At 42.5% G+C, this 24,829-nt stretch overlaps 1 protein-coding gene across 1 annotated transcript in view; it reads left to right on the top strand.

The window, feature by feature from the left end:
* Positions 1–24,829, top strand: part of Ptp52F (Protein tyrosine phosphatase 52F) — a 2,268,497-nt gene that overhangs the window by 271,799 nt on the left and 1,971,869 nt on the right. The window contains exon 2 of the mRNA XM_067773018.1: positions 12,689–12,787. The gene's annotated coding sequence lies outside the window, so the exon portion shown is untranslated. The remainder of the gene's footprint in view (positions 1–12,688; positions 12,788–24,829) is intronic.

The raw sequence follows: 24,829 nt of genomic DNA, 5'->3' as shown, positions 1-24,829 counted from the left end.
CCCGCTACTAAAGCCTGGGAAACCAGCTAACGTAGGTGAGTCATATCGTCCGATATCTCTCCTATCGCCAGTGGCAAAGACGCTTGAAGCCATTTTGCTCCCTTATTTCCAAGCACATTTGTAGCTAGCCCCTCATCAGCATGGCTTCAGAAAACTCCATAGCACTATCTCCGCGCTAAATGTCATTAGCACCCAGATAAATTGCGGTTTGAATCAATATCCCCACCATAGAACAGTACGTCGTAGCGGTCAACCATGGCTCGTTACTGCAAGACCTGGAAGGGTCTTCCCATGTCTTAAAATGTGGACCGCAAATTATCTGGGTGGTCGGCAGGCATCGGTGCAATTCAGAAACGAAACATCAAAACAAAGGAGAATTAAACAAGGGGTGCCACAGGGTGGTGTCCTATCCCCGCTTTTGTTTAATTTCTACACATCTAAGCTACCTTCACCACCGGAAGGGGTCACAATCGTTTACTACGCCAATGACTGCACAATAATGGCCATAGGCCCAGGCCCAAAGATCGATGAGCTAAAAATAAAATAAACGGCTATCTCCCTGATCTCTCCAGTTGTTTCGCCTCGCGAAACCTGGCATTGTCACCGACTAAATCTTCCGCGACCTTATTTACAACATGGACGCACCAAATGTCGACCATATTGAACATCCACGTCGATGGCACTACGCTACTGACTGTCCTACACCCCAAAATCTTGGGTGTGACGTTTGATCAGGATCTACATTTTGGTGCGCACGCAACCGCAATTGTTCTAAGAATTCAGAGCCGTAATGAAATCCTCAAATCCCTTGCTGGCAGTACCTGGGGAAAAAATAAAGAAACGCTCTTGACCACAAACAAAGCAATTAGCCAGCCGAACACCATCTGCATAATGAGGCGAGAATACTCCCCATCAGGGAGAGAAATGAGATGCTGACCAAACAGTTTCTGTTGAATACCCAGAAACCTGGGCATCCCAACAGATATCTGATTGACGAACCAGCACCGCCTAGGGGCCTAAGGAGTCATCTCCGTAAGCATTTTGAGGAAATACGGCACCTGAGAACCCAGCCGTATGAAGCGAAAAAACGCAAGCAGGTCCTTGGTGACCTCCATAGACAGGCGTCGGACCTTTATGTCGGGAATTGCCCGGTGAATCCAGTACTTGAAGAAAAATATCCAGAACTCGCAGAAGAGGAACGCATACTCCCCAGGGAAACGCGTGTCACTCTTGCTCAACTTCGTTCTGGATACTGTAACAGGTTAAACTCTTACCTATCCAGAATCAACCCCGACATACAAAATGTATGCCCCGCTTGCAATGTGTCCCCACATGACACCAACCATCTCTTTAATTGTAATGTGGAACCAACGCCTCTAACACCCCTTTCCTTATGGTCCACCCCTGTTGAAACGGCAAGTTTCCTTGGACTCCCGTTAGAGGATATTGATGACAATTTGTGATCGGTCGCGGCTATTAGGTAGGGCGAGCATTGCTACAACAACAACAACAACTAAGAAACGCTCACTACCACTTACAAAGCAATTGGCCAGCCGATTGCATGCTACGCGTCCCCTATATGGTCTCCAAGCCTAAAAATAACCCACTGGAATAAGCTACAGGCCTGCCAAAATACTGCGCTCAGAACCGCCACGGGCTGTCTTCTTATGTCCCCAGAACACCATCTACATAATGAGGTGAGAATACTCCCCATCAGGGAGAGAAATGAGATGCTAACCAAACAGTTCCTGTTGAATACCCAGAAACCTGGGCATCCCAACAGGTATCTGATTGATGAGCCAACACCGCCTAGGGACTTAAAGAGTCATCTCCGTAAGCATTTTGAGGAAATACGGCACCTAAGAACTCAGCCGTATGAAGCAAAAAACACAAGCAGGTCCTTGGTGAACTCCACAAACAGGCGTAGGACCTTTATGCCAGGTGAATCCAGTAGCCAGGGAGCAGTACCCAAAACTTGCGGAAGAAGAATGCATACTCCCCAGGGAAACGCGAGTCACTCTGGCTCAACTTCGTTCTGGATACTGTAACAGGTTAAACTCTTACATATCCAGAATCACCCCCTACATACAAAATGTATGCCCCGCTTGCAATGTGTCCCCACATGACACCAACCATCTTTTTAATTGTATTGTGGAACCAACGCCTCTAACACCCCTTTCATTATGGTCCACCCCTGTTGAAACAGCAAGTTTCCTTGGACTCCCGTTAAATGATATTGATGACAATTTGTGATCGGTTGCAGCTATTAGGTGGCGCGAAACATTGCTACAACAACAACAACAAGGTACTTGCCCGATTTGGTATGACAACGTGAAACCTTCTAGGCCATCCCGCGCTTCCACCCCTAGATCCAAGAGAAACTTGGGATCGCCAAAGCCTCGGCTGTTAAAGAAACAGGATTCGCCACTTGTAGGTGAGGTTGACAATTAGGTTGGATAAGCTATATATTGCGGTGGCAATCCCTTAAAAGGGTTGCACTACACTAGCGCTTGAATCAATTTGGTATTTTTTTCGCCTATTACAATAGGCATACCAGGCTCGGGTATATTCTAAGCCCCATAATCCGCTGGGGTACATTTCTATTTCGTCTCTGAAAGTGGACCGAAACCTAGAATTTCTCTGGCAAATGGTTCAGATATGTCTTTTCTATATATATATCACCAAATGCTACTCTTTTTTTAATAGATCAGTGTAATTTAAAACTTTTGAAGCGGAAGGCTGCAAGACATTGAAATTTGAAACAATTTCATTCATTGGAATAAAACGCGATCTAAGTTTTTTATAACGATGTCCACTACTCGATAAAATATATTCATTTTGAACAAACTTTCCAGATCTTCGCAAGGCGCATCAAAATGGCGTTTTACCTTCCTATGACGAATTTTAGAAAATACAGGAGTGATGGAGCAATTTTCTGCTACACTATTTGCTTCCATTTTATGTTTTCAAATAAATTTCGATACCTTTCCAATTTTTCTAGTCAAATTTTCAAACGTTTTAGGGCATTTGTTTAACTTGAAATTGTATTATGGTCTTTTAACTTTGCTGAGTCCTGCACAAAATGTGTAGCACGATGAAATGATTAGTTGTTATTTCTCAATTACTCTTTGACCTTTTCGTATATTTTGACATTTGATTAGCACAGATACCAATTTTTCTCAAAACGAATAAATACCTAAAAAGTGTTAGGTTAGGTTGAACTGGCCGGTCCATGAGGACCTCACATAGACTGAAGGAGTCCGTAGTGTTACCAGAAGTTTGTTTTAAGGACTAAACTGAAAAACCCCTATCAAAACCAGGAGCTATGTTATAAAATAACTCTGCCCTCTTGGCAAATACTAGAAGCTTCCTAGGACTTAAGCCACTTGCTGCTTCTAGATCTGACAGCTGTTTAACTTCTAAAAAAATGCTGATAAAACCCCGTTAGTGAACCCTTTCGTTCTTGCAGGAATTTGACCCTGACTACTAATTCAACATTGTAGGAATATCGTCAGACCATTGCATTATAGTCGATCTGGCAGTGCAATCCATTTAGCCTTATGGATCTTTAAGTGGTTAAACTTTGACTTTGATATTATAACACAGGAGGCCACAGGGTCGAGCATTGCTCATCGATTCATCGGTATATCCATCAGCCTATTTATCCGAGGGGGTACCTTCACACGTTCTTTTGCAATAACAACTATTTAAAGAACTTACTTATTTAATTGGCGCTTAACAATTTAAACGGTTATGGCCATCCAACAAGGCACTTCTGTCGCTTCTTCTCTCTGCCAACCGGCGCCAATTGTTCACACCAATGGAGCTTAAATCGTTTTCCACCTGGTCCTTCCAGCGGAGTGGGGGCTGCCCTCTACCTTTGCTTCCATTGGCGGGTTCCGGTAGAAACACTGCTGCCCCTTAATTCGCTGGACTATGTTGTCTGCGTAGAGCTCGTACAGCTCATTGTTAAATCAGTATCAGTATTGTTCAGTATTCCCCATCGCCAACGCGTAGAGGTCCATATATCTTTCGAAGGAACTTTTCTCTCGAACACTCCCAGAGCCGTTTCTTCTGATGTTTTCATGGTGCATGCTTCTTCACCATATAGCAGGACGGGTACGATAAGTGACCTGTAGAGTATGATTTTCGTTTGCCGAAGGAGGATTTTACTTTTCAATTGCCTACCTAGTCCAAAGTAGCATTTATTGGCAAGAGTGATTCTTCGCTGAATTTCAGAGTTGATGTTGTTTTTTGTGTTGCTGCTGCTCCCAAATAAACGAAGTCTTTTACTATTTCGGAATTATGGCTGCCTACAGTAGCGTGGTTGCCAAGGCGCATATGCGCTGACTCTTTGCTCGATGACATCAGGTACTTCGTTTTGTACTCATTCACCATCAAAACCCATCTTTACCGCTTCTTTTCCCAGTTTAGAATAAGCAGAAGTAACGGCGTGGGTGTTTGGGCCGATGATATCAATATCATCAGCATATGCCAGTAATTGCACGATTTTATAGAATAATGTTCCAGAGCGGATAAGTTCTTTAACTAGTATAATTTTCTCTAGCATCAAATTAAAAAAATCGCATTATAGATAGGCACCCTGTCTGAAACCTCGTTTAGTTTCGAACGGCTCGGCGAGATCCTTCCCAATTCTAACTGAGCTGATGATGCTATCGAAGGCGGCTTAAAATATACGAAAAGGTGATGAGTATCGATTCTTTTTTCGCGGGTTTTTTGCAAGATTTGGCACATCGTGAAAATCTGGTTGATGATAGATTTACCAGGTCTGAAGCCACACTGATAAGGCCCAATCAGTCGATTTTCAATCTTTCACACAAGACACTTGACAGAACCTTATATGCGATACTAAGAAGGCTGATTCCGCGATAATTGACGAAGTTTGCAGTATCCTCTTTCTTGTGGACTGGGCAAAGAACACTTATATTCCAATCGTCGAGCATGCACTCGTCCGACCATACTTTGCGAAGAAGATAATGCATGCGCCTCCCCAACTCCTCGCTACCGTATTTGAATATCTCCGCAGGCAATCCACCAGTGCCAGCGGCCTTGTTGTTTTTCAATCTGGTTATTGCTATTCTGACTTCGTCATAATCGGGTGGGGGACATTTATTCCTTCATCATCGATTCGGGATCGGGTTCGTCATCCCTGTGCGGTAAATCGCTGTCTCCATTTAGGAGAGCAGAAAAGTGTTCCCTCCATAATCTAAGTACTCGCTGGACATCGGTTACAAGGTCGCCGATTTCGTTCTTACAAGAGTTTTCCCCGGTCTTAAAACCTTCCGTCTATCGCAAAATTTTTTGGTAAAATTTTCGAGCTTGATTCCTGCTGCTAACCAAATCCATTTAAAGAAATTTATTGTAATAATCACACTACTTGTACTAACCCCGACTAATACTCTTGTAAAAAATAAATATTATTTCAAAATGAAATATAATTCCGTGATAATTCAATACTTAACGGGATATTTCCGTCATTTACAAAGCTACAATGCTTAGCTTTTATATGATCAACTGCCGAAGGTTGACTTAAAAGCTGTATTTAAGAATTTTGAAAAAACGAGCTTGGCAAGCAAGGCCTACTAAGGCCGCTCGAATCTTTTAAAATCTTTGCCTCGATTTCAAAAACAGTTGAAGATGTTTTGATATTATTTTTAAACATCTTTTACTTTCAAAATAGAATTGACCTATGCTAGAATCACGAAAACAGTTGATTACCACTCCCACTTTATATATAAAAATGAAAAATACACATATAAAACACAAATTAAAATTCGATATCTGTAGCATTTTCCTATATCTTTAGCCAAAATGTTGTTATATCCATTTCAATGTTTAAACATTAAAGATCCGTAAATCTACATGACAGTCACACGATCGAAAAATACGGCACAGAGTATTGGAAAAATTTAAAATGTTCCAAAAATTCTCTCTCCCCCAGCTCCCTCTCGAGGATCCGCCTCTGAATTACAAGATATCCAGTTAAGTATGGAGTTATCATTGAATTATATTTTATTTTGAAATAATATTTGATATTTTAAAAGTGGACAAGGTTATATACATACCTATTACGTCCATTTTTAGCAGGAGTTTTAGTCGAGGTCAGAATAAGTTGTATGCAGAATTTCACAATTCATTTCCTTAATTGAAAGTTGTTGCCTTATACTATTTTCACACAGACGGCTTATTGAATAATAAAGGCAATTTTCTACATTAAGACGCTTATTGAGCTCAATCTTCCCTACAAAATTCGAATCTATTATTATTTCATTAGTAGCTAATCGAATGCCTAATGAAGTCAAAAGCACAATGCAACTCTGTTGGCAGCGTTCCGCTTCCGTTCCCGCTTCTTAGTTTTTGGTGTGTTCGGTCCTTAAAAAGGTCATTTGTCAAAGCAAATGTCATTGTCTGCATGGCGGAACGATACAAGGTGGCCGCATCGAACAGCTGATTATAACCTTTTTTATTTGATTTGATACATCAACTACCGGCGCAGTACGATTTTGTCATTTGTCCATCGAATTTACAATTACATGGAATTTTGTTTGTTTGTAGGTATGTCACCATGCTCCCACCTTGTATCGTTCCGCCATGATTGTCTGTCTCATCCTTCATACTAATCGAGCAGTTACTTCTGTGTGAAAGCAAAAAATTTACGATTTCATTAGCAGGTGAAATGAGATCATTAAGTTTCTGTGTGAAAACAGTATTAAGTAGTTTTATTTCCGGCGCTTACTTGTTATTATATTGGAATAAACGAGCTCTTTTCATTTATATAATAATAATGATCGCAAAAAACATGTGAGAACCCCTCGGATATACTTGCGGATGGGCCTATGACCAATTAAACAATACAACCGATTCTTTGTGGAAAATAGGATATTAATAGAGTAAAACGTATAGGAAGGGCTAGAAATATTGGTCTTTCGCAGCATGTGAATTTTCTCGCGTTATAAAAGTGTTCTTAATCGTCTTCAACAAGAAATACGTACAAAATTTACACGACTAAATGACCTTAATTATACTCAGCTGAGCAGAGCTCACAGAGTATATTAACTTTGTTCACATAACGTAATCCGTAACAGCATAAACTAATCGAGATAGATATAGACTTCTATATATCAAAATGATCTGGGTGAAAAAAGAAATTCATTTAGCCATGTCCGTCCATCCGTCCGTCTGTCCGTCCGTCTGTAAACACGATAACTTGAGTAAATTTTGAGGTATCTTGATGAAATTTGGTATGTAGGTTCCTGGGCGCTCATCTCAGATCACTGTTTAAAATGAACGAAATCGGACTACAAACACGCCCACTTTTTCGATATCGAAAATTTCGAAAAACCGAAAAGTGCGATAATTCATTACCAAAGACGGATAAAGCGATGAAACTTGGCAGGTGCGTTGACCTTATGACGCAAAATAGAAAATTTGAAAAATTTTGGACAATGGGCGTGGCACCGCCCACGTTTAAAAGAAGGTAATTTAAAAGTTTTGCAAGCTGTAATTTGGCAATCGTTAAAGATATCATGATGAAATTTTGTAGGCGCGTTACTCCTATTACTATGTGTGTGTTATTTAAAAATTAACGAAATCGGATGACGAACACGCCCACTATTAAAAAAATTTTTTTGAAAGTAAAATTTTAACAAAAAATTTAATATCTTTACAGTATAAAAGTAATTTTTTTCTACATTCGACTCCAGTAATGATATGGTGCAACAAAATACAAAGATAATATCTTAACTAAACTTAGTTCACGTACTTATCTGAAGTCACTTTATCTTGGTATTAAATATGGCCGAAATCCGACTATGACCACGCCCACTTTTCCGATATCGAAAATTACGAAAAATGAAAAAAATACCATAATTCTGAACCAAATATGAAAAAAGAGATGAAGCATGGTAATTGGATTGGTTTTTTGACGCAAAATGTAACTTTAGAAAAAACTTTGTAAAATGGGTGTGACACCTATCATATTAAGTAGAAGAAAATGAAAAATTTCTGCAGGGCGAAATCAAAAGCCCTTGGAATCTTGGAAGGAATACTGTTCGTGTTATGACATATATAAATAAATTAGCGGTACCCGACAGAAGATGTTCTTGGTCACCCTGGTCCACAATTTGTTCGATATCTCGAAAACGCGTTCACATATACAACTAAGGGCTACTCCCTTTTAAAGCCCTCATTAATACTTTTAATTTGATACCCATATCGCACAAACACATTCTAGAGTCACCCCTGGTCGACCTTTATGGCGATATCTCGAAAAGTTGTCCACCTATAGAACTAAGGCCCACTACGTTTTAAGTAAACATTAACACATTTCATTTGATATACATGTCATACAAACACATTTTAGGGTTACCCTAGGTTCATATTGCTAAATGGTGATTTTCCCTTATTTTGTCTCCAAAGCTCTCAGCTGAGTATGTAATATTCTGTTACACCCGAACTTAGCTTTCCTTACTTGTTTTATATTTGGATTTCTCTTAGACGTTGGAAATTTGTTAAAAAAGGATAATAATGACTTAGAAAGAAACTGTAAGAACTTTGGTGAATTTTATAATACAGATTTCGATGGAACAGATCTTTCTATCGAAATATTCGACTGCAAAATATTACTTCGCAGAAGAAAAGAAATTGAACCGAAAACTCCGCAAGAATTTCTTACTTTTATAATCTCGTATGGAGAAGATGTTTTTCAAACTTGCGGATGGCACTTCAAATACTCTTGACTATCTCAGCATCAATTTCTATCTGCGAACGTTCATTCAGCAAACTAAAACTGATTTTGACATATTTACGATTAACGATTGGCAAGGTCGCCTAGGCGACCTAACATTATTTATTTATTTTATTTATTTATTTATTCATTTATTTATTTATTTACTTATTACGACTTTATTGAGTCAAAAAAGTTTCTTACATAGTATTCTTAAAACTAATTACAAGTATCTTAAGCCTATAGGAACTCAAGGGATAAGGCATATGCTTTCATTCATTCAAAATAAATTTTAAAAGTATACGGGAACAGAAATAAAACATAAATAAAAAGGGGGAAACAAATATTTATAAAAGCAGAGAGAGAGAAGAAAAAATTTATTAAACTGTTTGATGCAATCTAAGAAGTAGGAATAGTTTTACAATATTCAAACAAACTTCTTTTAAATCTAGTTATACTATTGCATTGCTTAGTGTTATTAGGTAATTCATTAAAAAATTTTAGGCCTTTGTAATAAATATTATATTTATCTAATTTAAAATCATTTCTTCTACGAGTGTCTATGTTTTGTATATCATTGTCATACTTTATATTGACCCTTAAGTGTTCAGGGAGGTTATCATCTACAATGTTTTTAACAAATATCATTGTGTAATAAAATTGTTGTTGTTTAACACTTAACCAGTTAAGAGTCGGCAACATGTCCCTGATAGGCGTGTCATAGCGCTTACGAAGAATGAATCTCATTGCTCGATATTGTTCCTTTTGCAGTTTATAAATTTGGCTATCATTCATTATAAAAAATATGGTTGGGCACTAATTTAAAAGTGGTTCAATTATTGCTCTGTATACCATTATTTTGTACTTCCTTTTTAGAAATTTGCAAGTGCGTTGCACAAAATATATCTTTGTTGCAATTTTGCTGACAGTGTAATCGACATGATCATTAAAACTTAAAATTTCATTGATTTTAATATCCAGATATTTAATACTTGATACTCTTTCTATAGTTTGATGGTTTATATTTATGTTACTAAGGTCATTTACATCGAAATTTCTTCTCGATATGACCATAATGTTGGTTTTGCTTATATTAAGTTTAAATTTGTTCAAACACAGCCACTTATATATTTCATCCAAATCATATTGTAGCTTTGCAGCCATCTCGCTCTCATTTTGACCGCTTATCATTATTAATGTATCATCCGCGAAAAGATTGATATCGAAATACTTTAAACAATTTGAAATATCATTTATATATATATTAAATAATATAGGCGCTAATACTGATCCTTGTGGCAGTCCAATCGTAATGTTCTTTTCTTCAGATACTGACGAACCAACTACAGTTCTTTGCTTGCGACCCTTTGTGAAACTGTCGAGCCATTTCAGTTCAGCACCACTTATACCTATACTAAATAGCTTTTTTGAATCAAGTTTTGATCTAGTGGCTCAAACGCTCGTTTGAGATCCAAGAAAACAGCCATGATATATTTATTGCAGCTCAGCTCTTCTTTCCAAAGGCTATTTTCCAAAACACAACTTAAACACACGCAAAGAGAGGTCTGCACATCACATCACACCACGCCGAACAAGAGCACGCAACATATCAAATCACATCAGATCACATAACATCACGTTGTATCACATTATATCACAAACAACAAAAAACGGTGAGTTAAATTTAGTCGGTCGCTGGTGTGGATTTCTGCATCAGCAGGGCTGTGGTGAGAAGAGCCCAGAAAGTAGAGAGCGCACTCGACCTCGTCGAATTCGCCGCAACAAAGACAAAATCACAACACCAACTCGAGGATATATCACCACGGAGGGGACCGACCATATTCTTTAGTTTTTGTTGTGGTTTAAGAATAATTTTTTTAGATTATAACTTCATTTTTTTAATTTCCCTGCAATCCCTATATATATGAAATATTTATCTGAATTGAAATTTATATTTTTTTGATTTTTCCCATTTTTATATACATACATATTTTTTTATACATATTTCACTTACCCAAAAACACACATACAAATTATTCACTTCACACACATTTTTCATGATACAAATGTATGCATGATTTTTTTTGCATAATTGTTTTATTTAGTATATTAGTATTAGCTTCTTTTCCTTTCTGAATTATTTTTGTTGCGAGCTTGATTTTTTTTCTGAATTTTTTTCTCACACCCCAATCTGTAGGCACACAAGAATTTTTTTGTTTTGCACTATATATTGATAATTTTTATATTTTTTTTTTAATTTTCTTTACTTCGTTTCCTTCACTAAAAATATAGGAATCCTTTTGCTTTTTTCGATTTGGATTTCCTTGTTTTTCTTCTTTTTTAATGAAGGATACTCCTCCACGCACTTTCTGAAACCACATGACACATGTGACACTTATTGTTCTTTTTTCTTCTTTTGTATTTTTTTTTTTTTTTTTTGGTAAATCACTTCATACGTAAACTTTACGCAATTTGAAATATCATTTATATATATAACTTAACAAGGGGGGCAGATACAATTACTTGTAAGGATGTGCTGACACCACACTTCAACAAACACGAGCAAAGCCAACGCAGGTAATTGATCCGATATCATATTGCGTAAGCAGACAAAATGCAATTCATGGGAACTGCAGCGTATGCGATATGATATGCGGACAAAATTCAAGTCGTGTGATTCGATAAAATATTATTTTTGCCAATCGTGGGAAGTGCAGTGTCAGCAATTAAGAAATCACTTAGACTAATGTAGAAGCTTAGAGCTTAGTTTAAGTTAACGATAAAGTCAGTCTGTTTTGGATAATCAAGAGGAATAAATGGCAAATATTCTTAAGCGGACCTAAAACTATTTTTATTTGGATCTTTGCAGGTTGTAATGGGGCCGCGGGGCGGCCCCCAACTATAATTTTTTGGAGCCCTAGTCCTTGGGCTCCTTAACTGGCGCCCGAGTAGGGACCCACTGGCATGTGGATCCTTCAAAAAGGACCTCCTTAAATGTGAGGTCCATAGTGATTAGTGACAAAAAGTGATAGTGATACTGGAGTGCTAAGGAAAAAAAATAAAAAAAATAATAGAAATTTTACCGATAAAGGAATAAAAAAAAAAAAAAATAGAGAGGTAAGACCTCAGCTTAGAATTTAAGGCTTGTACAGCCAATAACGAAAATATTAAAACCACGATTCACCTTCGAGGGAACCCTCCGGTTATAACGATAGCTTAACTCTGCGATTCCCTTCGGGACCCTCCAGGGTATAAAAGCTCCTCTCCCCAGGAGAGGTGAAACGAATAAAAAAAAAAACAATTACTACATCCAATCCTAAGAGTTCTTAGAGGGCTATACAGGGATAATATCAAAAGAAGTGAGCCTGTGACCCCTAAGATCCTCTGGCGCGCGAATAAAATTTAACAAGAAAATTGAAACATTTGATAAGTGAATTATCCTACGGCCCCGTATAATTACACTGGCTGGGTGCGTCCGTATACCTATACTTCTAGGACGGACCTCACCATACCGAAGGCCGAAAAATGGTTAACGACTCCTGCGACCGTGTCATGTACACAAAAAATTTTCATGCAACATGCGGAAATTTCCTTCTGAAAAAGTGAACCCGAGCGTACACATAAGAACACACTTGGGCCGGCTTATCCTTTTGTGGAGTTTCCAGGGTACACATCAGCACACACTGGAAACGGTCACACGTTACTTGCGATACTTTCAGCGTACCCATAAGAAAACGCTAAAGATTTGCACTGTGCCTTAGTAGGTAGCCTTCAATTTGATTGTCGACGACTAAAAAGGAATAACACAGCTTCCCCTGACCAAAACCCTAATTATTTAAAGACTAATGTACTGTGAAACGCCAAATTGGTACATGTCGCCGCTGCCATAAGAACACGGTAAAAGTTTCACAAATGCAACTAAAGTCCTTTTTTTCTTTGCAGGAAACTGTCAAAATGTAAGGAGAACCTTAAAACTAAAACAAAAAATAAACAAATCGTATGTGCTATAAGGACTATCCCGTCAGGTGACCGCGAACGCCAGTAAGTAACACAAAAAATATATAAAAAATGTTTAAAGAGCCATTAATCTCAAATAAAATTTTTTTTTAATCTGAAATGGACGCTTTAGCCACGAAAGTTAATGAACTTAATGGGGGCATCAATGCTATCCTCGAGCAGATTAGGCGGCTTGGGGGTATCGAAAGCAACGGTGTTGCTCTGAACTCTAGGCTAGGGCAAATTGAATGCAATAATGCGAGTTTAGAACAAAATCTTGCCAGAATCGATGAGCGATTGGGAAGAGTAGAACAGCGTGGCGTAAGAACGCAGCCACAGGGGGTACTGGGAGCGGTGCGAATACCACTTTCTGAGCATATTGGAAGACTTCCCGACTACCTAAAGGAGCTACAAGTTTTTGAAGGCAGCCCTTCACAGTACATCTCATGGTTTCACAACGTTGAAGGAATTCTGTCGGACTACGATATCGTCAACGAAAGGTCCCTGTATCGTGCCATCCTGCAACATATTAGGCAGAAAATCCGTGGCGGTGCCGATGCAGTACTGGTAGAGTATAATGTTTTCGATAGCGATTGGGTAGAAAAAAGGGAATTATCGCTGCATTACGCAGACAAAAGGGACATAAGGCTTTAGAGCACCAACTGAATCAGCTAACCCAGAGAAGTTCACGACTAGATGAGTTCTACGCAACGGCCAGTCATCAGTTATCTCCAATAGTGAACAAAATCAAGTGCGACGACTATAGCCAGGAAACCGTGTTGGTCCTTGTCGAAACGTACCGTAACAGTGCACTCGATGTTTTCATACGGGGTCTCAGTCCAGAATTGTCGCGTATGCTTATAGTGCAGAAGCCAAAAACCCTGCCAGAAGCGTATCGGCCTGCCTTGACATCCAGAACCTAACGTTAAGGAACACAATAGTCCATGCAAACACTCCAAATAGAGTAGTTGTCCCCACCAATACCTTGTCGCAAGTTACTCAGAGACCACCATTACCTCCTCATTCACGGTCTACATACAACTGGACGAATCGGAACAATCCTCAAGGGAATATCCAGTCATCCTACAACAGATTCCAAGGCAAGCAAGGGACGAACACCGCACCTCCTTGTAGACCCGTAGCCCCAAAACCTGCGGAAAGAATGGATACCGATGACAGTGTTCAAACCAGACAGGTGAACTACATGAACCGACCGACGAATAACAACGTCTTCAAAAGGGGACCTACATCATCGACTAAAAGATGCCCAAACAGCAGAGGCTCTACAACATGGAAACCAACAGCGCAGATGTAGAAACTGGACCTTCGGCGTATACTGAATCGACAGAAGACAACTCCCAGCAGGTAAATTTTATGACGGACGGGCCAAGAGCCTATTTCATATGAGGACCACCGCGCAATCCAATATACCCTATCTCACTTATATGAGGTGGGTTTTGTCTAAGGCTGTCTAAGACGCTCAGTCGATCCAGAGTCGAGTAAAGGTCCCACAAACCCTACTGAATAAATACACGATATTTATGTGTTACGAATACACGCACACACGGCTGGAGATATTTGACGGGCAGCAGCTTTCCGTAGCCAGATGGCGAGGGGCGGAGCGGCGGCTAACGGTCGTTGGAATGGAGGGGGTTAGGTAGGACGGCTGGACGGTCGGGTAACGGGGGGATTGGTACGGCGGTACGGAATCAGCGGCTTAACGGCGGTAGGATGGCGGACGGCCAGCGGTCGTCGTAGCAGCGGCGGGACGGATGCAAGCGGATTGATGGCGGTGGGATGGTGCACGGCCAACAATCGTCGTAGCAGCGGCGTGACAGATGCAGCGGCTTAACCGCGGTAGGATGGCAGACGGCCAGCGGTCGTCGTAGCAACGGCGTGACGGATGCAGCGGCGTAACGGCGGTAGGATGGCAGACGGCCAACGGTCTTCGTAGCAGCGGCGTGACGGATGCAACGTCGGTGGGCTACGGAGCGCGTACCAGGGTCGGGTGAGAGGAGAAATAGGCTGGCGTAACGGGGTTTACCTGGGCAGCGGCTGCGTGTTCCGGGCGGGGTAGGATGGGCGTACCAACGGGCTGGTATTGGTCGGTCGGCTTCGACAGCATCGGGCCAATCGTTCTCCTTCGGCAGCCTTGGTAGCCGGCGGGGTCAGTCACCTGCGGGAGAAACTGCGAGGACTCGTTAGTGCTGGTTTCACCGCTGGACACCCCCGCCTCCCTAATTGCACGCTAATAGAAGGTGCGTAAGAGGGGCGGGGCTGTACCAGCCGATACACCGTGGATCGATCCGTGCGCGGAGGGGAAGTGCACCCTAACGGCACAGCGGCAGCCCCTTGTGCGCACGCATCGGCTCACGGCCGAAACCAGAGCTGAGGGGGAGGGGGCTATAATCATTAAGGCGTCGGGCCGCTCAACACCCAGGGGGGCGACGGGTGGCAATAGCACAAAGGCTTCCGCCCCGCTCGTCCTTAACTGAGTGAAGGGTGACCCGTGCCATGGCGGCGCCCTTTCCACTCAACTAGCCGAAGGCAAATCTGAGGGGGAGGGGTTATATAGTCATTAAGGCGTCGGGTCGCTCAACACCCAGGGTGGCGACGGGTGGCAATAGCACAAAGGCATCCGCCCCGCTCATCCTTACCTGGGTAAAGGGTGACCCGCGCCATGACAGCGCCCCTTCCACTCAGCTGGCCGAAGCCAGAGCTGAGGGGGAGGGGTGACATAGTCATCAAAGCGTCGGACCGCTCAACACCCAGGGTGGCGACGGGTGGCAATAGCACAAAAGCATCCGCCGCGCTCGTCCTTACCTGGGTGAAGGGTGACCCGCGCCATGACAGCGCCCCTTCCACTCAGCTAGCTAGCAGGAGGGAAAAGTATGTCTTTAAAAAGACATCCACACCCGCTGGCTCACCTGCGAGGACTGAATTGCAAAAGTGCCCATTCGATGTTTATATGGGCGGTGCCGCAAACTGGTTGAGAAGTCAACACACCATTATTGTGATTTTTCATTGGTTTGCTATCCGCGGTTGTTGACTATGCTATAAAAGAATAACTACAAGTGGTTGTTGGCTATGCTATAGAAAGATAAGTACAGGGAGGTTCAGGTTTAAGTGAATAAGGAAATACAGGGGGCTACGTTATTGTAACGCTACGTTAAAGTCCGCCTCCCACTTCGGTTGACGGAAAGCTGCTTTGGGGAAAGATGGATCTTCAGGCATGGCCTAGGTCTTATGCTGGTGCGCACGTGGGCGAAGCACTTTATTGATTATTTTTTTCTTTTTTTTTTTCTCAAAAATATACAGAGTCATTCAACTTATATCTAACAGAGTTTATGTTTTTAATTCATTTGTATAACGTAAGAATAATAACATTTCATTGTTCTTAAAACTAACAGAGTATATTTCATACAATTCATTATAATCCATAATATTCTTCTTCTTCGTTTCCATCTTCTTCGGGTTGTGATTTCATCATGGCTATCAGGTATTCGGTAAAATGTGGCCCGAAAAAAATAGGTCCCCTTCGCGTTTTTGTTCGGTTGGCTGGCCATTGGTACTGCTCCATGTGCACCCGCTCTGACGTCGTTTTATTTCGCCGCAGTTTATGCCTGCTGCAGATGCTTTTGTACCCTCTTTTCTGACCATGTTTATTGCAAGTGCCATTTGCGGAATATTCTAATCCCATGTGCGGTGGTCGCTCAGGAACGTTGTTAACGCTTTTCCGCCGAACTGCTTTCCATTGTCGGTGAGGAAGGTTTTCGGACAACCAAGTAAGTATATGACCGTTTCTTGTAGCGCTTTGAGCACGCTTGCCGTTTTTGCTTGGCGCGCCGGGATTAACTCCACCCACTTGTAGAACTTGTAGATCATGGCGAGGAGGTAATTACTTCTTTGCTTGGAACGTGGTAGTGGTGGCACGAAGTCGATGTTTACTATTTCCCATGGCTGCGGATATTGCATGGTTGCCAATAATCTCACCGGGCTCTTCTTTGTCGCTTTTCATTGTGTAAAATATGTCTGGTTCGGTGTTTGTAACGGGCGGCGGGAGAGCGCATCGCATATCGCGTACGGCGCTCTTTTTCGGTACTCTTTATTGAAGTTGTATTTTTGTATAGCCGGGTAACGGGGGTAGAAGCGTTGCTTCAGCGGTCGGTTATGCTTACGGATGGTCGAATGTTCGGCTGCAGTAATTGGGCTAACGGTTTTGCTCGATCGCTTCTGATAGTGCGCTGAAAAAGTTTTCTGCTCCGAATTTTGGCCATTTTTCGCGTGTTCCCAACTGGTCATTGTACATAGTGTGTCTAACTCGGCTGATCTTCTGGTCAAGCTGACTTCTAACGGCTGGCCATCTAGCGTGAGGGTGATTCCCCTTTCCCGTAAAAAGTCCATTCCTAAGATCATCCGTTCTGCTAGGTTCGGGATGACGGACATCATTGTGTTGGTCGTTCGTCCTTGGCATGTAATCCTTGCTGTGTAGGAATTCGAACTATAGACACACGTCTGGTCTGCCAATTGGACGCTCCGCCTGTTAACACATGGTTTGATGTTGCTTCTCTCCAGGTTACTTCGTATTGACTCATCGACGTATGAAAGGGTGGCGCCGGTGTCCACTAGCGCGCGCACGCTCATGCCCTCGATGGTTATCGGTATATAGAAACGGTCATCTACTTGCTTTTCGGCAGCGGGATCGCAGGCTGGTGGTTCAATAGGCTTCTGTGGCTGCACAAATAATGCTTGGCGGCTTCCTCTCACATAACTTGACGGCATCCTGGATGTATTGTTGTCGGTGGATTGGTTGGTCGAAGGGTATAGGCAGTCCCTGGAGAGGACGTTGTCTTGTCCACACCTGTAGCAGAACATTCTCCAGCGGCCCCTGCATTGGAAGCGGCAGTGTCCGCGTTCCTTGCAGCGCCAGCAGCACTCCTTGCTATCGTACTCCTTTTGAAGATGATACAGGCTGTGGATCGCCTCTTTGTCCTGTTTCGCTTCCTCGCTTTTTAGCAGCTCATATTCCGCCGTTATTTCCAGAAGATCATCGATCGTCTTAAACTCACTGATCTTGACGAAGAGGCGATATTCAACGCGTAGGCCATCGTATATTCGCTCGAGGTGATTTTCCTTGCACATTGTCGGATGCTGGCGGATCAGCGTTTCCAATGCGAGGACGTAGTCCTTGGCTTTTTCTCGGCCTTGTTGCCTGCGTATTCGGATGGCCTCTTCTAAATGTTGAAGATGACGCTTAGGCAGAAAAAAAAATTTCACCTCCCTTCGAAAATCGCTCCAGTGGTTGATATGTTGCTTACGGATGCGGTACCATTTGAGTGCTTTGCCACGCAGCAGTTCCGGCAGCGTTAGGAGGAGCCGGTCGACGGGAATGCGGTAACATTCGGCGAGCTCCTCTATTCTCTCCATAAATTCGTGCAGCGACTCCTCTCCCGAAAAATGCAGATCCCAGTGGCGGACGGTATTCATTAGCCCACCGGTGCTCATTTCGTCTCGTTTCGGTGGTGCGCGTTCTCTCTCATGTGCATGCGAGAGGGAATTTTGTACCTGAATAGCGGTTATTGCTTGGTCGGTTGTGTTGGGGTGATGTTTAGTGTCGGTGTTGTTAGTTTAACTGGTTTCCCTTCGTCCTCTTCTACTTCCTTCTCCAACTCCTTCAGTAGGTCTTCAATTGATTTCTTCGTGCGTTTTGCTTGCACGTACGTGCTCAGTGCGCGGCGTAGATTGGCTACGGTTTGGCCTTCCACGAGAATGCTATGCTTCTTGCACTCCTTTATCAGCCTCTCGCTTTTCAGTAAGTAGATCCAATTGAGTGAGTCGGTATTCAGCATCGTAACTTCGGTGGCCGGTGTGTTTGTTGTTTCTGATGGTGTGTTCGTCGAACCCGCCCCGGCAGGTTGTTGTATTTTTTTCCACGGTCATCTGCGGAGGAGGGTTCCTGCTCGGGCGCCATTTATGAGGTGGGTTTTGTCCAAGGCTGGGGTAACGCTCAGTTAATCCAGAGTCGAGTAAAAGTCCCACAAACCCCTACTGAATAAATACACCATATTTATGTGTCACGAACACACGCACACACGGCTGGAGATATTTGACGGGCAGCAGCTTTCCGTCACAAGATGGCGAGGGGGCGGAGTGGCCGCTAACGGTCGTTGGAATAGAGGAGGTTAGTTAGGACGGCTGAACGGTCGGGTAACGGGCGGATGGGTACGGCGGTACGGAAGCAGCGGCTTAACGGTGGTAGGATGGCGGATGGCCAACGGTCGTCGTACAGCGGTGGGACGGATGCAGCGGCTTAATGGCGGTGGGATGATGCACGACCAACGGTCGTCGTAGCAGCGGCGTGACGGATGCAGCGGCTGAACGGCGGTAGGATGGCGGACAGCAAACGGTCGTCGTAGCAGCGGAGTAACGGATGCAGCGGCTTAACGGCGGTAGGATGGCAGACGGCCAACGGTCGTCGTAGCAGCGGCGTGGCGGATGCAGAGGCTTAACGGCGGTAGGATAGAAGACGGCCAACGATCGTCGTAGCAGCGGCGTGACGGATGCTGCGGCGTAACGGCGGTAGGATGGTAGACGGCCAACGGTCGTCGTAGCAGTGGCGTGACGGATACAACGTCGGTGGGCTACGGAGCGCGTACCAGGGCCGGGAGAGAGGGGAAATAGGCTGGTGACGGGGTTTACCTGGACAGCGGCTGCGTATTCCGGGCGGGGTAGGATGGGCGTACCAACGGGCTTGTATTGGTCGGTCGGCTTCGACAGGATCGGGCTAATCGTTCTCCTTCGGCAGCCTTGGTAGTCGGCGGGGTCAGTTACCTGCGGGAGAAACTGCGAGGACTCGTTAGTGCTGGTTTCACCGCTGGACACCCCGCTTCCCTACTTGCACGCTAATAGAAGGTGCGTAAGAGGGGCGGGGCTATACCAGTCGATACACCGTTGATCGATCCGTGCGCGGAGGGGAAGTGCACCCTAACGGCACATCGGTAGCCCCTTATGCGCAAGCATCGGCTCACGGCCGAAACCAGAGCTGTGGGGGAGGGGGTTATAGTCATTAAAGCGTCGGGTCGCTCAACACCCAGGGGGCGACGGGTGGCAATAGCACAAAGGCGTCCGCCCCGCTCGTCCTTACCTGGGTGAAGGGTGACCCGTGCCATGACGGCGCCCCTTTCACTCAACTAGCTGAAGCCAGTGCTGAGGGTGAGGTGTTATATAGTAATTAAGGCGTCGGGCCGCTCAACATCCAGGAGGGCGACGGGTGGCAATAGCACAAAGGCATCCGCCCCGCTCGTCCTTTCCTGGGTGAAGAGTGACCCGCGCCATGACAGCGACCCTTCGACTCAGCTGGGCGAAGCCAGAGCTGAGGGGGAGGGATGACATAGTCATCAAGGCGTCGGGCCGCTCAACACCCAGAGGGGCGACGGGTGGAAATAGCACAAAGGCATCCGCCCCGCTCGTCCTTACCTGGGTGAAGGGTGACCCGCGCCATGACAGCGCCCTTCCACTCAGCTAGCTAGCAGGAGGGAAAAGTATGTCTTTAAAAAGACATCCACTCCCGCTGGCTCTCATGCGAGGACTGAATTGCAAAAATGAAATTCGATGTTTTTATGGGTGGTGCCGCAAACTCGTTGAGAAGTCAACACACCATTATTGTGATTTTCATTGGTTTGCTATCAGTGGTTGTTGACTATGCTATAAAAGAATAAGTATAAGTGGTTGTTGGATATGCTATAGAAAAATAAGTACAGGGAGGTTCAGGTTTAAGTGAATAAGGAAATACAGGGGGCTACGTTATTGTAACGCTACGTTACACTTGTTTGAGACACCGAACAAAGTAGCCCTAAAGTTCTTAGTTGACACAGGGGCAAACAACGAGTACAGTAACCACCGTGTCAGGACCTGTAGGAATAAACAAAAAATCAGTGGAAGATTTTTCCAAAATGCTGGTAACGAAGCTATGGTGACCTTTTGCGCACTTCCTGGTTTAAGCTCGTTTGATGGGATAATAGGCGATGACACCCTCAAAAAACTGGGTGCCGTCATAGATAGGAAAAAACTTGTCCTTACAATATATTCCAATATAAGAATTCCGCTCAAAAACAAAGTCGTAGTAAGCCTAAATTTTTTCGAAACTGACGATATACCCGACGCAATTCTCCCAAGCCTAAAAGCCATGATAGAAAATATTCTCATTTGTTCGGTCCACTTAACATCAAAACAAATATTAAAACCACAGTTCGAGCTGAGATAAATACTGCCACGAATGAGCCCATATGCACGAAAAGTTACCCATATCCTGCAAACATGAGGGAAGAGGTAGAAAAAAAATTACTGAGTTGCTTGAAGAAGGAATTATACGACCATCCAAAAGCCGGTACAATTCTCCTATTTGGGTAGTTCCGAAAAAACCCAAACCCTCTAGTGAAAAGCAGTATAGAATGGTAGTGGACTTCAAACGTCTGAATGCGGTCACCGTGCCGGACGCCTATCCTATTCCAGATATTAATGAAACGCTGGCCAGTTTAGGGAACGCAAAATATTTCACAACCATAGATCTGACCTCAGGCTTTCACCAAATCACAATGAAAGTAACAGATATACCCAAACCAGCGTTTTCAACGATGAATGGAAAGTACGAATTTCTGAGATTACCTTTTGGGTTAAAAAACGCTCCGGCTATATTCCAGCGAATGATTGATGACGTTCTTAAAGAGTATATAGGGAGGATATGCTACGTGTATATCGACGACATTATTGTCTTTGGAAAAAGTACCGACGAACATTTAGTAAATTTAGAGATAGTGTTTAAACAGCTTGCGGATGCTAATTTGAGAGTGAATTTGGAAAAAACTAAGTTTATGAGAACGGTAGAATTTCTGGGATATGTAATCACATCCCACGGGATGAAGGCAGATCCTTCAAAGGTCCAAGCTATAGAGAACCTCTCACCCCCAGAAACGCTTAAGGAACTAAAAAGCTTTTTGGGAATGACGTCGTATCACCGAAAGTTCATTCTAGATTACGCTAAGGTTGCTAAACCCTTGACCAATCTCACACGCGGTGAGAATTCGCAGGTCAAGGCAAACCAATCTAGAAGAGTGCGTATCAAAATGAATTCCGAGGCCACTCAGGCCTTCGGTAACCTAAAAAAACTATTCGTTTCGTCAGATATTCTCGCATTTACAGATTTCGAAAAACCATTCAACCTTACCACCGACGCTTCAAACTATGCCATTGGTGGGGTGCTATCCCAAGGAGAAACAGAGAAAGATCGACCCATTGCCTACATCTCAAGATCTTTAAGTAGAACACAGGAAAACTATGCCACAAACGAGAAGGAAATGTTGGCTAGAGTTTGGGCCCTAGACAACTTGAGATCCTACCTCTATGGGGCGAAAAAAGTTAGAGTTTTCACTGACCACCAGCCTCTCACTTTTGCGTTAGGAAGTCGAAACTATAACGCCAAGTTGAAGAGGTGGAAGGCTAGAACAGAAGAGGATAACCACGAACTGATTTACACTCCTGGTAAATCGAATGTCATGGCGGATGCTCTCTCCAGAATTCCATGCCAGGCAAACCATTTGACAGTACCGTCGGAACCCAGCGATGTACTTACAGAAGCTAGAAGTAACGAGGGGACAGCCCACAGTGCTGAACAGGATTCTTTCGACCTTATTCCAAACGTAGAAGCCCATTTGAACGTTTTCCGAAACCAAATAATTTTTACGGAGGGGAATGCAATGACTTGTGTTGAAAACCCACATCCAGGATTCACTCGTCATTATGTGAGGCTAGATATAGTTGAAAAGGCCAGCTTAACCAAAGCTTTGAAGGAACGTCTAAACCCGGCATTCATAAATGGAATAAAGATTCCAGAAAGTTACTTACAACTCCTACAAGAAGTATATATAGAACATTTCCTTTTATACAAAATTAGAATAACTCAGAGGGTGGTCGAGGATGTGGCCAACGAGGATAGGATTTGCGGAATAATAGAGACAGAACATAGGAGGGCCCATAGAAACTCAAAAGAAAATAGGGAACAAATCTTGGAAAAGTATTATTTTCCCAAAATGGCTAGTAAGATAAAAAATTTCACTTCTAATTGTGAAACCTGCCTTGCTAACAAGTATGATAGGCATCCGGCAGTACCACCGAAAAAAAAGACTCCAGTGCCGAAATATACATGCGAAATAGTGCATGTGGACATTTTTGAAATTCAAGGGGAGACATTTTTATCTTGCATAGACAAATTTTCAAAATTTGCCAAGCTTTTTCACATTAAAAATAAAGCATCCGTCACTCTCCGCGCTAAGCTAGCCAAAGTAATACACTATTTCACAACTCCTAAAATGATAGTCACCGACAATGAGAGGGGATTTATGACTCCCTTGGTATGTAACTACATAAGAGGTTTGGGAATCGAACTATATCAGACTCCAATTCAAAGAAGTGAAGTAAACGGCCAGATCGAAAAATTCCACTCTACCATTATTGAGATTTATCGGTGCCTCCGGAAAGAAATCAATAACGCTAAACCAAAGGAATTGGTGTATATTGCTGTCGATCGTTACAACACAACAATACACTCTGTAGCGAAGCGGAAGCCTAGCGACATATTTTTCAACAGAACCGAAAGAATTAACTACCAAGGCCTAACCAACTTCAAAAGCAGGGTCCACAAGGAGATCAGGGAACAAATCAAGAAAAACCAAGAGTTAAGAAATCTTCGATTGAATAAAAAAAGAAAAAGAGCTAAGGAATTTAGGCCAGGAGATGAGGTTTACGTCAGGGATAAACAGATAAAATCAAAACAAAAGGCACTTTACAAAAAGGAAACGGTTGGTAAGGACAATACAGTGACATTGTTCACAGACACTGGCAAAAGGATTCATGAAACACAGATAAAAAATATGCCAACATAAGGTAAAAAAAAAAAATGAAGATAAAAAAAAAACAAAAATAAGTTCACCACGGGAAGTCAACAATAAAAAGATGTCCCAATAAAGGACCACAAAGATTTGAAATTCTATAGCACAGACGACAAAAAGGCGTCCGCCAAATTTCAAGATCAAAGATCTTTTCCACAACAAACCCCTTAAGCGATTAAAGAGGCAAAACAAAATATTGCAAAAAAAAAAAAACAAAACACAGAGGAAACGGTTTTTCGTTTAAAAAATTTTAATGAAGCAATATCTGCCAACAAGAAATTTATTACACGCTTAATAAAAGAAGCTAAATAAAAAATAAAATTTTTTCTTAGAAGAAATATGCCCACAACAAAAAACTAATTATGCGCTTACTAAAAGGGACAAATTAGACAAAACAAAAAAATAGAAAAAAAAAAACAAAAAAAAAACATAAAAAACTTTAAAGAAGGGAGTAAAGAAGGAACATTTCAGTAATTCTTATAAATATTATCTTCTTTCCTCAACTTCTTTACCACGAGTTTTTGTAAGGTGGCAGGATCCAAGGGTAGTAACCTTTAACGCTACCTTTCAAACAAAAGTAAAGAATTACAAACTACCTCCCTTTCATATCCATGCTCTCGGATCCTGTGGACCTTCCAAGCACTAAGATGGGTAGCCGGGGACGGTGGTAGGATATAGGAATACATTTAAACGCAACAAAAAACACATAAATAAATTGCAGTTCAATTCCAAAAAGCACAAAAAAAATTAAATTTTTTTAATATTGTTTCTTCCCTTAGTGGGGAAAGATTTTTTTTTATATACAATAGAATGTTCTTTAAATAATAATAATAAAAGAAAAAACCAAAGAAAACAAGATTTACATTATGTAAACATTTATTATTAGTTCACCGTCCCTGGGATAAATAATAAAAGTGCAAAAAAACAAAAAATGGTCAATACTAATCTTACCAACACTAAAGATTTTTTTCTCTCCATGATGGAACACAGTTTATTTTTAATATCTGGCATGTACGGCCTCAACATCTACAACTATGGCCCCCGCTGGTAACTATGGAGCACGGGCGTGGTTGGATCCTGGACGGACACTTCAGTTTAGTCCATGTGGTCGACCTAAATTACTTCAACACGGCTTTAGTCAAAT

Source organism: Eurosta solidaginis, chromosome 3 (genome assembly GCF_040869045.1).
Source record: "Eurosta solidaginis isolate ZX-2024a chromosome 3, ASM4086904v1, whole genome shotgun sequence".
Taxonomy (NCBI): domain Eukaryota; kingdom Metazoa; phylum Arthropoda; class Insecta; order Diptera; family Tephritidae; genus Eurosta; species Eurosta solidaginis.
This window is presented reverse-complemented; position numbering and strand designations above follow the sequence as displayed.